This window comes from Struthio camelus, chromosome 2 (genome assembly GCF_040807025.1).
Source record: "Struthio camelus isolate bStrCam1 chromosome 2, bStrCam1.hap1, whole genome shotgun sequence".
In the NCBI taxonomy this organism is placed as follows: Eukaryota; Metazoa; Chordata; class Aves; order Struthioniformes; family Struthionidae; genus Struthio; species Struthio camelus.
In genome coordinates, this window is record NC_090943.1 from 167,359,930 (window position 1) to 167,374,119 (window position 14,190).

Genomic DNA, 14,190 nt, shown 5'->3' on the forward strand with positions numbered 1-14,190 from the left:
ACAGATGGACAAATAAGAACTGAAATAAAACACTAGCTCAGCTACATTAGTAATGTTTTATTTGTGCAATAAAGATAAAAAATTTAATTCTCAGTATCAGCAGAGCACCTCTCCTTCTTCTCTTCCCTCCAGAAACTCTAAACATTTCTGCTGTTTATCAGTGCAGTTTAAATGCTTTAGGAGAGAACCTAAATACAAAGTGATGCTGAATCCTCAGACTGAGAAAAACTAGGCATTTGTGTACAACTAAAGAATAAGTACTGCAAGTTCTTCACAAAACCCTGCTAGGAGCTGTAGCAACTGCACCCACTGTATTTTCACTACAAAACATTTTTAAAGCTACCTAAGAAAGTACATTTTTCATCCACTATTTACGTATTTAACTTTGCTAGCAGAGACTTTCAGGCCTTCCAGAGCAATACTGCCCTCCATTCAGCTTCCACCATTGCACTTCCACTTGGCATGCACGGCATGCGAGTTGCTGGGGCGATTCCCAAATTCTAGGAAGGAACTTTGTCTCAAAAATTCAGCATGCTTAAATCTAAACTGCTGAACTGTGTCCTTCATTTCCAGTGAAATGTCATACCGGCACAATGACTTACATCTCTCAGGCAAATCTGACATCCAAGGAGAATTACAATAAAGCAATAACTGATGTAAGTCGCAAAATATTCTAAAGCGGATAGGAAAAGAAATAATCCATGCTTAACAGCCCTAAATTGTTAGGTCTGAAGAAATGTTTACTGTATTAGAATTCTGGCCTTGCTACTTTTATTTCCAGTGCAAAGTGCAGTATGGCAGTAAACTTCAACACTACTTGAAATATCAAAGCTTTGCAGTGCCACTATACTCTGTTCATCTTATATAAACTATGCCTTTCCATGAGATAGACAGTCTTCTGCATAGGACTAGCATCATACAGTGCTATTATCATCTTTGACTTAACTGTTGAAAGAGATTTTTTTCCTTGAGATAGCTATCTAAGACCAGATGAGAGTACTTCTGGTTTCCTCTGTTCTTTGAATCCACCATCTGAATAGAAGAACGCTATAGGTTTAGCTCTGGTACTCTTATCTGCGTGAACAACTTTGACTCTGAAGTCACTCCGAGAAAGAAGTACACTAGCACTTCATGTCTGGTCTCCCTTTGGAGACCACAGAATTTTATTTCCCTCTGAGAAGCATAAAACATAGAAAAGATCAAAACTGTAACAGAGCTCTTCCTTCTTGACACAGATCTCCCCTTTCTGCAGTTTGTCGAAAAACGTTTGTCAGAGATAATTGCAAGGTACATCCGCTCTCACATCCCCCAGCCTCTTCTTAATAACAATAGATCCCTTCCTACCTTTCCACACCATTACATTAGTTTGACATATTGATTCATTTACTCACGTGTAACAGCTTGTCTAACTCATCTGTCAGTTCACTAATTAGGAAGAGACCATCAAAAAAAGAAAAAAGACCTTCATAGTATGCTGTTAGATCCCTCTAAAAGCTTTGCTTTGGGATGCTTTTTATAAAAGTTAGTCCATTACTTTCATAAAGCATTCAATGATATACACAGAAATGCCACTGACTAGTGTTTTCCCTATCCTTGCCTATTTTTCAGATGAAGTCTCTTTAAAGTTGAAAGAATTAAAAGACAAACACCAAATTTAACAGCTAGAATAGAGGTTTCAGCATTAAGATTTTCCACGTCCATCTCAAGCTAGAACAAAGATAGCAGGTATTCCATGCAACAGAATTACTGTCTGCTATCCTATACGGTTGTGATGTTATCACCACTGTTATTCAACATTCCAATATATTAAAGTATTATGATACCTGGAAAATATTCACAAGTTGTCATCTCGTTCCTAATAACATCCTAGAGGCAAAAAGATCTCTTTCCCACATACCGATGTAAAACAGTGTCAGCTTTATGACTGCAGCCCATGAACCACACCAGAAGGACTCAATTTAACTGGCAACAATTCAAGAACAGGAAAGTCAGGACAACGAAACGGCTTCAAAGGAACATGAGTTATTGGAAAGATCATGCAAGCGCAGGCTAAGTATTCAAGCTTAACAGATTTCAGTTTCATCATATTCCAAATGGCAGGAATCAGTTATTTCTTTGCAACAGCAAATCTTCAAGATCTCAGAGCCTGACTCCATCCTGACGTGCAGCTGCAACTCTAGGTATTAGGGTAAATCAAAAAAAAAAAAAAAAACCCAATGGAATTACACTAGAACAGAGCAAGAATAAAGCAGCACAGACCCTGACGCTGAGGTTGACCCACTCTTTTGCAGAGGACAAGTTCTTTAAATACATTACCAAATTTTAAGTCTACTGAACAGCTACTCTTAGATGACCCTTTTACTTAATGAGAGATTTCTCCTCACCCACACGTTATAAATAGCTACCTTGCCATTGCATAGTTTGAATCTCACAGTGAAAGGAACGTTTCTCGGGGAAAAGCAAAGATTTCATCTAGGAATGGACTCTATTCTCCAGTTACTCAACTGAGGAAAACAGTGAGAGGAGGGAAAAGCACTGTGCCTACCACGCAGGAGCAGCTCTCCCAGCCACGTAAGACCTACCTTATTTCTGAGCTCTGTCCCCAGGCAGGGAAGAATGACTTGTTTGCAGACTACAGCCCTGTGAGTAAATTGGCAGGGAAAGGCAGGATGTGGGCAGACCTTGGCATCTAGCCCTGGAAGGCTGCACCCTTCCAAGGACCAAAGTAGCCTCACGGCCACCACAAGTGCAGAAAAGAAGGAAGGGTAACGAAGGGCTATCCCCCGGTGCAGTGCCTCCCGTGGTTACGGCTTGGGCGACGCTGGCTCTTGCCTCCCGCCTGGCCCAGGAGAACATGTAGGCACCGCTTAACCTTTCGTCTGCAGGCAGATGCACCCGGCACGGGGCTGGTCCAAATACTGGCATCAGTGCACTGGGCAACACACAGGTTATTCGCCAAGACGCATTTAATTCAGACTGCCGACTAGCAAGCAGAGGACAGCAGCTTTTAGCCTGTGATTTGAAGCATTTCCAGATCCAACAGGCTAGAAATGACACTGCCAGAAATATTCTAGCTCACCTGCTTCTCCTACAGAGAGCAGCCTGAGTGCAATCATTTTTTTGAAATTTGTCATAATCAATTATAAAAAAAGATACGTCTGAATGTTAAGTGCCTGGATTTTGAAAACTATTGGAAACATTTAAAATAGTAGGTATTCTGAGTACTTCAAGTATTCCTACTGAAATCTGAAGTAAAACTCACCACATCACTGGAGGCCAACTTAGCATGCTTTTTTTAAACTACTATACCCTGAATTATGTGATTCAGAAATTACTAGAGTCCTCAGTAGCCCTGCTGATTTGGTAATGCTGCTTGCAAAATGATCAATGTTCAAACAATCCCACTGGTATCTCAGTATACCTCTTAGCAGATTAAAATACTCGATAATTTTTTATTGAGATGACAGAATCTGCCCCTAAGTAAAGAAACCACAGTATAAGTCTCAATAAATTGGGAGTCATTTTCCACTTAACTCTGTATAATACAAAACACATTATTGATACCTTAAATCACAGATAACTATGGCTAGTGACAGAGCCCTTCCTAGACTTCATGATTTTTTTTCCCAGAAAGCATTAAACCTAGGAGCAGGATAGCATTAATTTTCCTATCTGTATTTTTCACTCCGTCCAGTCATCGTTTAAACCATATCCCAAATAATCTATTTTTACTGCCTAAGAAAGCATCAATGATGTGAATAAGGTCAAAGACCTTTTCCTGAATGCAGAGGATACAATGAAAGGCCTTGCAGAAACATACTTTTGTGTCTCAAACACAGAATTAGATATAAAGTAATCTGAGTTCCCACCCACCCAGACTTCCTCTGCCATCTTGAGAATCTACTCATTTTTGTCACCAACATTTTTCTCTTCAATAGAATAGGTATCCCACATCCTATGCCACACAAGTAGGCACTGAAATAGAGATGCATGCCACTCTTTTTATACATGCTTCAGCAAACCGAGCAGCCCCATTTTTCAAATACATTTCACAACTTTCATTCAGTGAAATCATTGGAGGAAGATTTAAATGTTTACTTTCCTTTAAGCATCAGAATAATTTTAGTAGTTTATAAGATTTGAGTACTGATCCTAGAAAATAATAGCACAATCTTTTGAAAATCCGTCCCAAATACCTAATTTCTAACAACTATTTTTGCAAACTTTAGCCTTTAATTCCCATTCTTTCCACTTGTTGTGGTACATACCAAAGTGATTTTGAGCTGAAATTCAAAGAGTCTTTGGGGATTTATTTTGACTTCTCCAAGAAAGACACAAGCTTGTATTTTGTGATAAACCCACTAACTGAAGAGTATCGTCTGTAGTAAAAAAACCAAGATGACACAACCCCTAGGACCAAAGGACAAGGCTGCTTCAATGTGCATGTAACAGCTTTTAAAGGATAAAAACAGCCCCATGATCAGCAGTGGTAAGATGTGCAAGAAGAAGACTGCTCCTGGCAGCAGGCAGCGCACTTTACACAGTTCCAGAAGCCTGAACCCAAAGATGCAAGAAAGAGCTCAAACTCAGATAGGGCTAAAGAAACTTTGTTTTCACGTATCAGAGAGAACGCAGTAACTCAAGTGAGACAAGGTCTTACCCGTTACTGGAGAAGGGCAGTCAATGGTTAAAGGGCACAGAGAGGAAAGTGATGGCTGTTTTCCTAGATTAACAATGTAATGTGGGACTTAGCTCTTCCCTCATGGCAGGTCTTGCCCACTGAACATGTGAGAACTGACTCTCTTTAAACCCCAGCAGGACAGTAGGCAGTTGTAAGACCTAGCATAAAATCTTCAGCTCATCACTGTTCTGCATTTGGCCCTCGAACTGCCCTTACTCATCACAGATTTGGGGAGTATCACTTGCAACCAAAGGCACAAAGCCTGCCCTCTTAGAAGAAGGCACGTGAAAGCTTTGGTCCTCTTCTAGCTCCCAAGTCTTTCCTTTGGGTCCAAGTATACGTCCAGCTGTCCTGCTCTCTCAGGAGTTACTGGTACACTTTTTGCAGAAGATTGCTATGTCCTTTCTTTTGGGGTCAACAAGGCCCTGGGGTCTTCTCCAAGTATCACTCCAGCTTCTCCCATACAGAAATCCACTCCCAAAATCCTTTCTTCCTCAGCTTAAGTCTCATTCATGGGCCTTCCCTGGCTAACATAGTCCTGAAGCATAAGAGTGTTTAAGTGACGGTCCCTTCCACCAGACCTTGGAGGTTTCTGGACAATTCAAAGTCAGGCTCTGGCCTGAAGAGTTACCAAAGTTTTCCACATCCCACCTTCCACATCTTTCACCTTTCACATCCCATCCTTCAAGTTTCTCTCTCCAGACTGAGCCTTTTAGAGTCCGAAAATAAAATGCTCCCTAATCTGATCTTCCAGATGCTGTCATGTCTCAAATCTCCATCAGGATACATCTCCCAACAGTTCCCCGTTACGAACTGAATTAGGAACAGGTCCCTGAGGGATCACAAAAGAGTTACAACCAGGCCTGTCACATGTTCTCTGAAACTCCCATTTTTCAACACAGGAAACCCGGGCATTGATTCAATCTGTCTTGCCTAAGGTTACAGAGAAAGTCTGTGACCGAGCTGGGAATTAAATTCAGTTCAGCAGTCCAGGTCTTGCACCAGAAAAGACCTCCTCTCTCACATTATCTCTACTGGGATAAGAGCAAAGTGTTTACCAGAGGCGATCCCTTCACCTGAACAGTTTACAATCTAATAGACAGGATTTCACAAATCCTGTGAGTACACCAACATAAAGGATTCAAAGGTGATTAAGAACCTCTTCACCTTTCCTTTTCTTATGGAGGGTATATAAGGAGAAAAACTCTCCTGTTGGTTTCACTGCTATCCAATACAGCATCAGGTCACAGAACAGTGAGGGGATTAACTCTTGTCTGTTGATCAGGCAAACGAGTTAGCTAAAAAAGAAGAGCTGGTAATGAAGTAGAAAAGTTGTGTGTAGAACAGGATGGATCCTCATACCTAGGAATGGGTCAAGAGTGTTTATAATACTGTTATTAACTGAAAGATTTTACAGATACAGGCCATATTTTGCAAACAGTTTAGGAATAATAAAGAAAAATTCATGCTCTGTGGAGCCTTAATGATAAATCAGAATTAAAAAGCATTATCCCATTCATAACAGGAATAAGTGAAAAGAATATTCAGATCGAGTGTCTGTCTCACAGAAAATTGTCACCATGCTCCAGCAATTATTTTCCTGGCCAATTTCGATCCAAGAGAAACACTCTCTTTATATCAATATTATCCTAAATAGGCTAAGGGGAATGACTAAATCAACCCATAGGCTAGAATTCCCCAAAACCAACGTAATTACATAATCACTCCTCCTGCATGGGTTCTATAACAGACAGAAAAGAGCTTTTTTAAGATAACATGCAGCCCAACAGCTGAATACTTCCTATCCCGACTACACAGGACTGAGCACTTGGCTATATGACATGACTATTACAGCTGTATATCTCATATAAGGTCCTAAATCTGGTATCTGGGATAAAATTGTCACCTCATCCTGCTACAGCTATTCCAGACAATTCCAGGCCCTCCTTCTAACCTAAACTGCTCTTAGAGTTTTAATCAATACAAAATGTTTTCTTCACTGCTAATTTGTTGACACAGAGATGCTGCTGCGTGTTGATCAACAGCCATGGTTCACCACAGCTTGTCTATGGGGAACGGCGTCCTGCTAGTAATGCTGCTGAACGAGATGCTAAGGCTTTATCGACATGACAGGGATTCATCTGACCAAGTACCAGAGATTTACAGTGTGCATGTCTTTACCTGAGTAAACCACCTACTGTGTTTTCATAATCTATAGAGAGGAACAGACACTTCTAGGGAGTAATTCATTTAATGCAGGCCAGATGAATCATGCTGTAAAACTTCCTATTTTTCATCACTGACTCTAAAGGGAGCCAGGGGTGTCTGGCTAAGCTGGAGAAGCCTGCATCACAGACATCTACAATTAGATGAGGTGACCCATTTTGGGATGAAAGGGACCATCTCCAGACATGCTGGTACTACTGGTCCTCTCTACTCAATAGAGGGCCAGGAAAGGCTAACTCCACCCAACCCCGCGCCTGGTGGTACAGTCACAGCCCTGGGGCTACAGGCACCCATGCTACAAGCAGCGCTGATTATTTAAGACTTAGCCCACGGCACAATGAAGTCCTCCAGTTATGAATGAGGAGAAGGAGGAAGGCATACTGCTGTGAAAAATAAGTGATACTGGGTAACGCAGAATTGTTCCTGCTTATTTCTGGTGTTGTTCTCTTGAAATTTCCAGACCTACAGAGCTGTCAGCTCTCAGCAATTGCTCCAGCTCGTGGGGACAGTCTCCCCAAAACTCAGCGTACCTGTGAGCTCCTCTCTGTGGCTTCCTTGGCTGGAAGAGGAACTGCCTTATGGGTTATTAGCTTAAAAAATACTCTCTGGGAAATAGGCTGAGAGCAAAAAAGTAGACATGGAAATGAGAAGTTGAGGTAAGAGTAAATATTTTTAAGTAAGTTGTTCACCATACCAGTGGAATTCTGGTACAAGGTTACTTTATGCTTTCATCTGTTTGCTTTGTCACCTGCTATTACCGGTCTTAAATCAGAAACTCTGGGGGGAAAGGTGATTCCTTTTTATGTCAGTATAGATCTCCTAGCACAATGGGATAGTGTCCTGGAGAGCAGCATTTCCAAGGCTTCCCTATATCACAACATCCAAAATTAGCAACTTAATTTTATAACCCACTCATAACTGCAATAGCCTTCTTGGGGTCATGGCTCATAGTCTGGGAACAGCTGTTAAGGGAAGTAAAAAGGATGTTAAGGGAAGAAAATATGACAGTAGAGGAATCTACTGAAGAGGGAAGATGAAGAAGGCAATAAAAGAGACAGAACAGTGAATTAAAAAGGAGAAGAAAAAGAAAGCAGTCTGAAATGCACAAATAATTTCAGTGAAAAAAAGAACAGACTCTGTACTCAGTAATAAACCCAAGGGACGATAAAGAAAGAAGCTAAAATAAGCCCAGTGGTAGACTGTTCTAATTTCAGGAATCAATCATAAAAGTACTTACTTGTATAAATAAGAAAAGACTCCAGAAAACATACAAAACAACTCTTAGAAATACACTTCAGGTGGTACTATAATTAAACAGCAAAGCAGGATCGGGAGAAAATTGGTTTGAAACAGCTCAGGTATGAGGTGGGTTATGAATTGTCAGACTCGAACAAAGATGGTCAACCCCTCTGTTCGAAAAGAGTAATTCAGTACTGCCCTGGCCTCCCAGAGCAGTTGAGCAGTTTAATTACTTATTCTAAAACGTTTTCCTTTACAAAAGTAATGTTTTTTCTTTCTGCTGCAAGAACATTAAATTACTGAAGCCACTGCAGAAGTAGATCATCAGGTCCCATGTTCAGACTGGGGCCATCCTAGGCTGTGACACTGCAGGTCTTATAAATGAGGTGGATTTGAGCCTTGCCAGTGATTGCATGAGACCTGAACTTCAGATGCTACCGAAGGGCTGTGCCCTGTTCTCTCTTGGCAAGGACTGAATCAATTCCCTGGTCAGGAGTTCCAGCTACTGTGCTATTGATGACCTTGTCTAGATTTAGTCAATGGAGCTTGCTGAATATTTTCTGGTATATTTTGCAAAGGTCAGCACTGACTATCCTTCTCTTACCACGTATTACAATGGACCGGAAACCATGGGCTCCTAGCTTTCCTACTTTATGGTTTCGCTAGGATACTTCACTCACCGAGGAGCAGAAGCTGTGTCCTACCTCGAAAATCGAAAAAGGGTTCCAGGGATGCCCACTGTAAGAACTGATTTGCAGTGGCTGCCACATATTGCTTCAATTCGAAGAACTGCAGCAATAATCAAGACAGTTCATGCAGATTACTTCTAGTCTTTATCTACTGATAAAAATGTAATTATAGAAGTTCTGTAGTACAAATGGTAAGTAGCTTTATTCTAAATCTCAGGCCAAAAGAAACTCCCCTGGTCGTCCTAGGCTAAATTTTCAAGCTCAGATAAAGTAATTGTAAATGATACGCAAAATACCTTCTTTTATCACAATTGATATAAACCTGTATGCTCTGGAAAGAAATACCTGGACTCTGCCAACAGACTTATAATTCAACATTGTTAAGCAAACAACAACTGCAAAAATTGCACTTGGGTAATAAGGGGTCAAATAACAATCAAGTGTTGGCTAAGCTTAGACCAAAGAGTGAGTGGCCAAAAATATTTAAACTATCAATAGTTTAAACTTCCCTTCTAATGCGATGTGAAATATGTTAGTTTTGACATTTCCTATTAAAATCACTTAAAAATCAATATTCAGTATATAACGATAATCAAATCCAGTTGCTTAGACCAAACTTAAGGGATCCTTCTATTTTGCAAAGAATCAAAGACTGTTTTCTGAAGAACTGAATCAATGCAAAGTAAATAGATTCTGATAAACTACGAAAGGATATCTTATGTCTACTGCATAGTAGATAAGCTCTGCAATAACAGTTCTCCTTAAGCAAAGGAAATCTAGACAACAGCATAATCAGGACTGACAATACTCACAAAATGTGACCCATAAGTAAATTTAATTTATTCCTACTGCATTTGCAAGGCTAGCATAGCTTGAAGAAGCTTTGTGCCTTGTAACCAAAACTACTCCAACTTTTGCACTTTTTTGGCCAGCTCTGCAGCCACATCCACCTTGGTGTGTGTGTGTATCTCTTCCTGGGGCTCTCTTGATAGGCTGCATTACTATTCCTGCAGCACAAGGATTTTCAGGCAGGTACCAGGCAGGGCTTGAAGCCAGTCTGCCCTCTCTGCATTGCTAAATTTCTTCCCTGCAAGGGAGGAAAGTTTTTAAAGTCTATTCATACTGTTTTACAGCAATAAGCCTTTTGAAGTCAAAACATGCCCAGAAGTTCCAAGCTCCCGTTGGTCAGGTATACAAACATACGAGGCATCTGCCATGAAAAACTCAAAATAGTAAATTAAATGAATGGCAACTCATTCCCCCCTTAATCTGTCCAGCAAAGAAACTATGCTTTGTAAGCTTTTTCTGGCAGCACAAGGAAACAAAAGCAGTCTCACTACATGCAGCACTTCGTTAACTTAATTTTCCTCAAATCACTAGGAAGTAACTTATCTGTTGTATACCTACTAAATCAGTAATGTTTATTACAGAGGTGAGTTGTTTCTTCTTTTCCCCACTCCAAATTAAAACTCTGATCTACAACACAAGTCCCTAGCTAGCCATGTACCCACATCTACACACCTACTGTCAATTCTGAAACAAGTTTTTTCACGGCCATAATAATGCATGCATTATTTTCCTTGCTAGGTGAAGCATCAGCTATTTAATCTTCATAGGTCTTTTTGTGATACCGAAGAAGAAATACTATCACCTCCCACACCAATATTCAGACCAGGAATAGAGGCAAAGAGAGAAAAAGAACCTTTCCCTTAACCAGAACTCTAGGTCCTGCTTTGCAGATCACACTTGTACAACTAAATGTATAAGCCAAGTTGGAGTCGAGTGTCAGGAGGAAAGTGGGGACAAGAACTCGGTACACAGTCCCCCCACAACCCCAACCAAGCTCCTACGCTGCGGTCATCAGTGCAGGGATTGTAACTTGCTGGTCACAACCCTGTTGCCAATTCTTACTAAACGTTTAACTCAGTAAGAAATAAGAATGCTTTGTATTAATAACACATTTATTTTTAACATTTCAGAGTACAATTGAGCTTGCTTCTAATGCGGGTTTACTCAGTTCTCCCTCATTCACAGCCACAAGTACTGAGACTGTCTAAAGCTTGAGTGACCGGTTAAAGGCTATGCAGCAGCCAGCAGCAGTGCCAGAGCAATATCCTCTGACTACAGTACAGTGAGGTTTTTGGCTCTAATGTTAAGGCAAAAATCCTTAATTCCACCTTCAATTTACTGCCCCTTGATGTAATTTATAAACCAAGACCATTAGGACTAACTCCTCCTCTCCCCAGCAAAACATTCCCAGATCTAAGCAGACTTTTTTAGTTTTATAACAGAGAATTATAAAATAGACTAAATCTTATGATTTATTACTTCAAAAGTCTTACTATCTTGCCAAATATAGCGTGTAAGTCTGAGTGCGGCTTGAGCAGTCGACTTCAAGTAAGGCTTAAGAGGTGTAAATCTTCCAAAAGTGCAACCAGAGATTTTTGCAGAAGCATCTCTCATTGGGAAATGCAAGCCTCAACTTGACTCCACTAACTGAGCTGGGACAGAGTTATCTCAGACTGGGTTTGCTTATGGCAGCTTCAGAAGCCTGATGCCACTTTCACTGCAGGAGACCACAAAACCTACAGCAGCAACTGGAACAGACCGTTAGGTAAACAACAAGTAAAACAAAGCAGAAGACAGAGCAAATTAACACAGAGAGAGTTTGTTTTCAAGCATGACCAAAAAATTTCCAATGTGTTCATTTTCATGTTCTTGTCCTGTTCTACCTGCATTCGCTGTAAGAATTTTAAAACACGTACCCAGTTCCCCATCTACAATTTAGTGTTTTCTGGAGATGTTGGCTCCATCCCCCTACCCTAGTTTCCATAAAGTGAGCTCTTATGCTCCAAAATATCTTCATAATAGCTGATAGCGCCTTAAAGTAAAGTGAGCAGTATTCAGTAAGGACCGAACATCACTGTCTTCAGACCCACTTAGCCAAAGAAAAACCTGCAGGAATAGCTCCTGTCTAAAGAGCTAATTGTAAAAGAAAAAATATACTGCCACATAGTCTTCACCAGGGAAAACAAGAGTTGCAAAGGCTCGCAGGGGATATTTCAGTGTAGTGGGGAGAAATACATAATTACAGTTTATCTAAGAAATGGAGGAACTGGAAAATTTGACATTGCCTGGAACAGCTGAAATAGCTCAGCGTTGTGACCTGTATTATTCAAGTACGGTGGTACAGGCAAGACACTGTTCTAATGTGGATTTTTTTCTTCAAGGTTTTGCCCCTCATTATGAGAAAGGAAAAGAGTTTAAGAATGATATTTTTAAAAGGGAGGAATTGCAATCACCCAGTAGTGACTAAACAAAGCAGGTTTTAGATGAAATTGTTGCAGTATGACAAATGGAAATTTCCCTTGAAGCCAAGACAATTATCGAGCAAATCTCAATAACGTATTTTAGCAAGAAAATTATCACATGTTGGAAGCATTCTTTCAGTGCTATTGTTTTCAGTACTATAACCTCCAGAATCAAAAGCTAGCTGTGGCATGTAGCAAAGACATTTGCCCTACAACTGTATGGAATCTCAGCAAAGGAAGTGAGGAAAGAGGCACGCGTCTGTGTATCTGCTGCAAACATACTCACCTACACATTATCTAAGTCTTCGAGCTCAGAAAAAGTGTCCACGGACCACAGGAATAACCCGAAACTAGGGGAAACAAGTCTTCCACAACTCTAATATGAGGCATGTTCATGAGGCATATTAATACTTCCACCATACTAAGTCATCCATCAGAATACTCTTCCAACCCAAAGCCTCTCTTCGTTCATGGACGACATGGTCTCCCTCAAATTAGACAGACCATCACTCAGATTACGGAGACAACTACTTGCACTGATAAAACAAACAAGATTTGTCCCAGATTGTTCACAGGACAGAGCAGTGCCATCTGCACTTGCTATGTCTTACTAAAGTACTTCAGAGCATCTTCCTCAAAATGGACAAAGAACACATTTGAACTGTGTTATTTGTATATCCAAAATTGCAGCATCATACTGGAAAATATGCAAGACGGTTGGCAGAAAAATTGATATTTCAGTAAAAACTACTGTCAAAAACTCTTGCTCTTTAAAAAAAAAAAGTCACAGCGCTTTTGAGGTGGACTCAACCTTGCAATTGCTTGCCTAACCTATCTGAGAAACTGTGCCTACTATTTTATTAAATAGCATTTATATGCAAAACCCCCTGAGCCAGATGTCTTAAGCAGGCATTTATAATAGAAAAATAGGAGTCATGCACGCATCTAGAGTAATCATGGATGGAAATTAAGCATACAGCTACACGCACAGATTTTGAAGGTGCATCTTCCTCAGATGCACCCTGTTAGTGTCCACACTGTGCAGATGGGCTGTGTTATTTTAAGGTCTTCATCAAAGTGCACGCACACACACAGCACTGTGCGCATACTAATGGACTGTGAAGTGTCGGCTGTAAAACAGTACCCTTTTTAAGAACATTAACTATGTAAAAATGCAAAAGGGAAAGAGACCTGCTGAATTAGGCAGCTTAGAAGACTTAGGGGCTATAGCAAGAAAGTGATGTAAAGCGCATTCGTAATAAATATGAACATTATCCTGTAAAACTGTCAGGGTATTCCAACATGCAGATAGAAACTAAAGTGCCACAAAAGAGAACACAAGACGGTGTTAGGTCACCAAAACCCAAGACAAATATGATCAGGAGAATCAATCCCAAAAGAGTAATTGTTGACACCTCTAAAGTTCCTATGAGCTTTAAACTTTTCTGACGGCTTTCCTCAATGAGGGCATTACCCGTTCCTCTGTCTCTGCTTTAGCACGCGCAGCGATGGCTCTCTGCATCCGCTGCTTCTCAGGTGCAGGGTCGAACCAGCCCGGAGTTCAGCCGACAGACTCACCTAAGCAGAGTTTGCAGACGGTCTAAAAACTTTGTTGACTAAAAGGAAAAAAAAAAAAAAAGGATTAAGTATAATTTGACCCAGTTCCTTTTTGGATTTCCTTTTTAGATGACAGATCTTGTTTCTGCATGTCTGCGTACTTAACAGAAAAATTATTCTGCGCTCGAGCTGCCTGTGTGTGTAAGAGAAAAACGGAAAGAAATTGACCAAAAAAAAAAAAGCACAACCAAAAAAAAAAAAAAGGCTTATGTTCGTAGGCAGAGTGCCCCGGTGGCAGGCTTACAAAACCGAAAGTGTCCTCTTACCTGGGCAAAAAAACAGCACCGCCAAAATTGCTAGCTGTTGCCGGCTGGCGAGCGGCAGGCAGCCGGGACGCGCTCGGCGGAGCTGCCAGCCCCGCCCAGAGGCTGCGGCGATGGGCGCCCAGGGACCGGCGCGGTCGCGCCACGCACAGGCACACGCACAC

General features: G+C 40.9%; 1 protein-coding gene across 3 annotated transcripts in view; it reads right to left on the reverse strand.

Annotated features, from left to right (window-relative positions):
* The window catches only part of COL22A1 (collagen type XXII alpha 1 chain), a 237,521-nt gene extending 223,775 nt beyond the window's left edge, over positions 1-13,746 (reverse strand). Inside the window, exon 1 of one of the 3 annotated variants that reach the window (XM_068933389.1) lies at positions 13,725-13,746. The gene's annotated coding sequence lies outside the window, so the exon portion shown is untranslated. The other 2 variants (XM_068933387.1, XM_068933388.1) reach the window with 2 other exon arrangements.
* Positions 13,747-14,190: the final 444 nt, after the last annotated feature.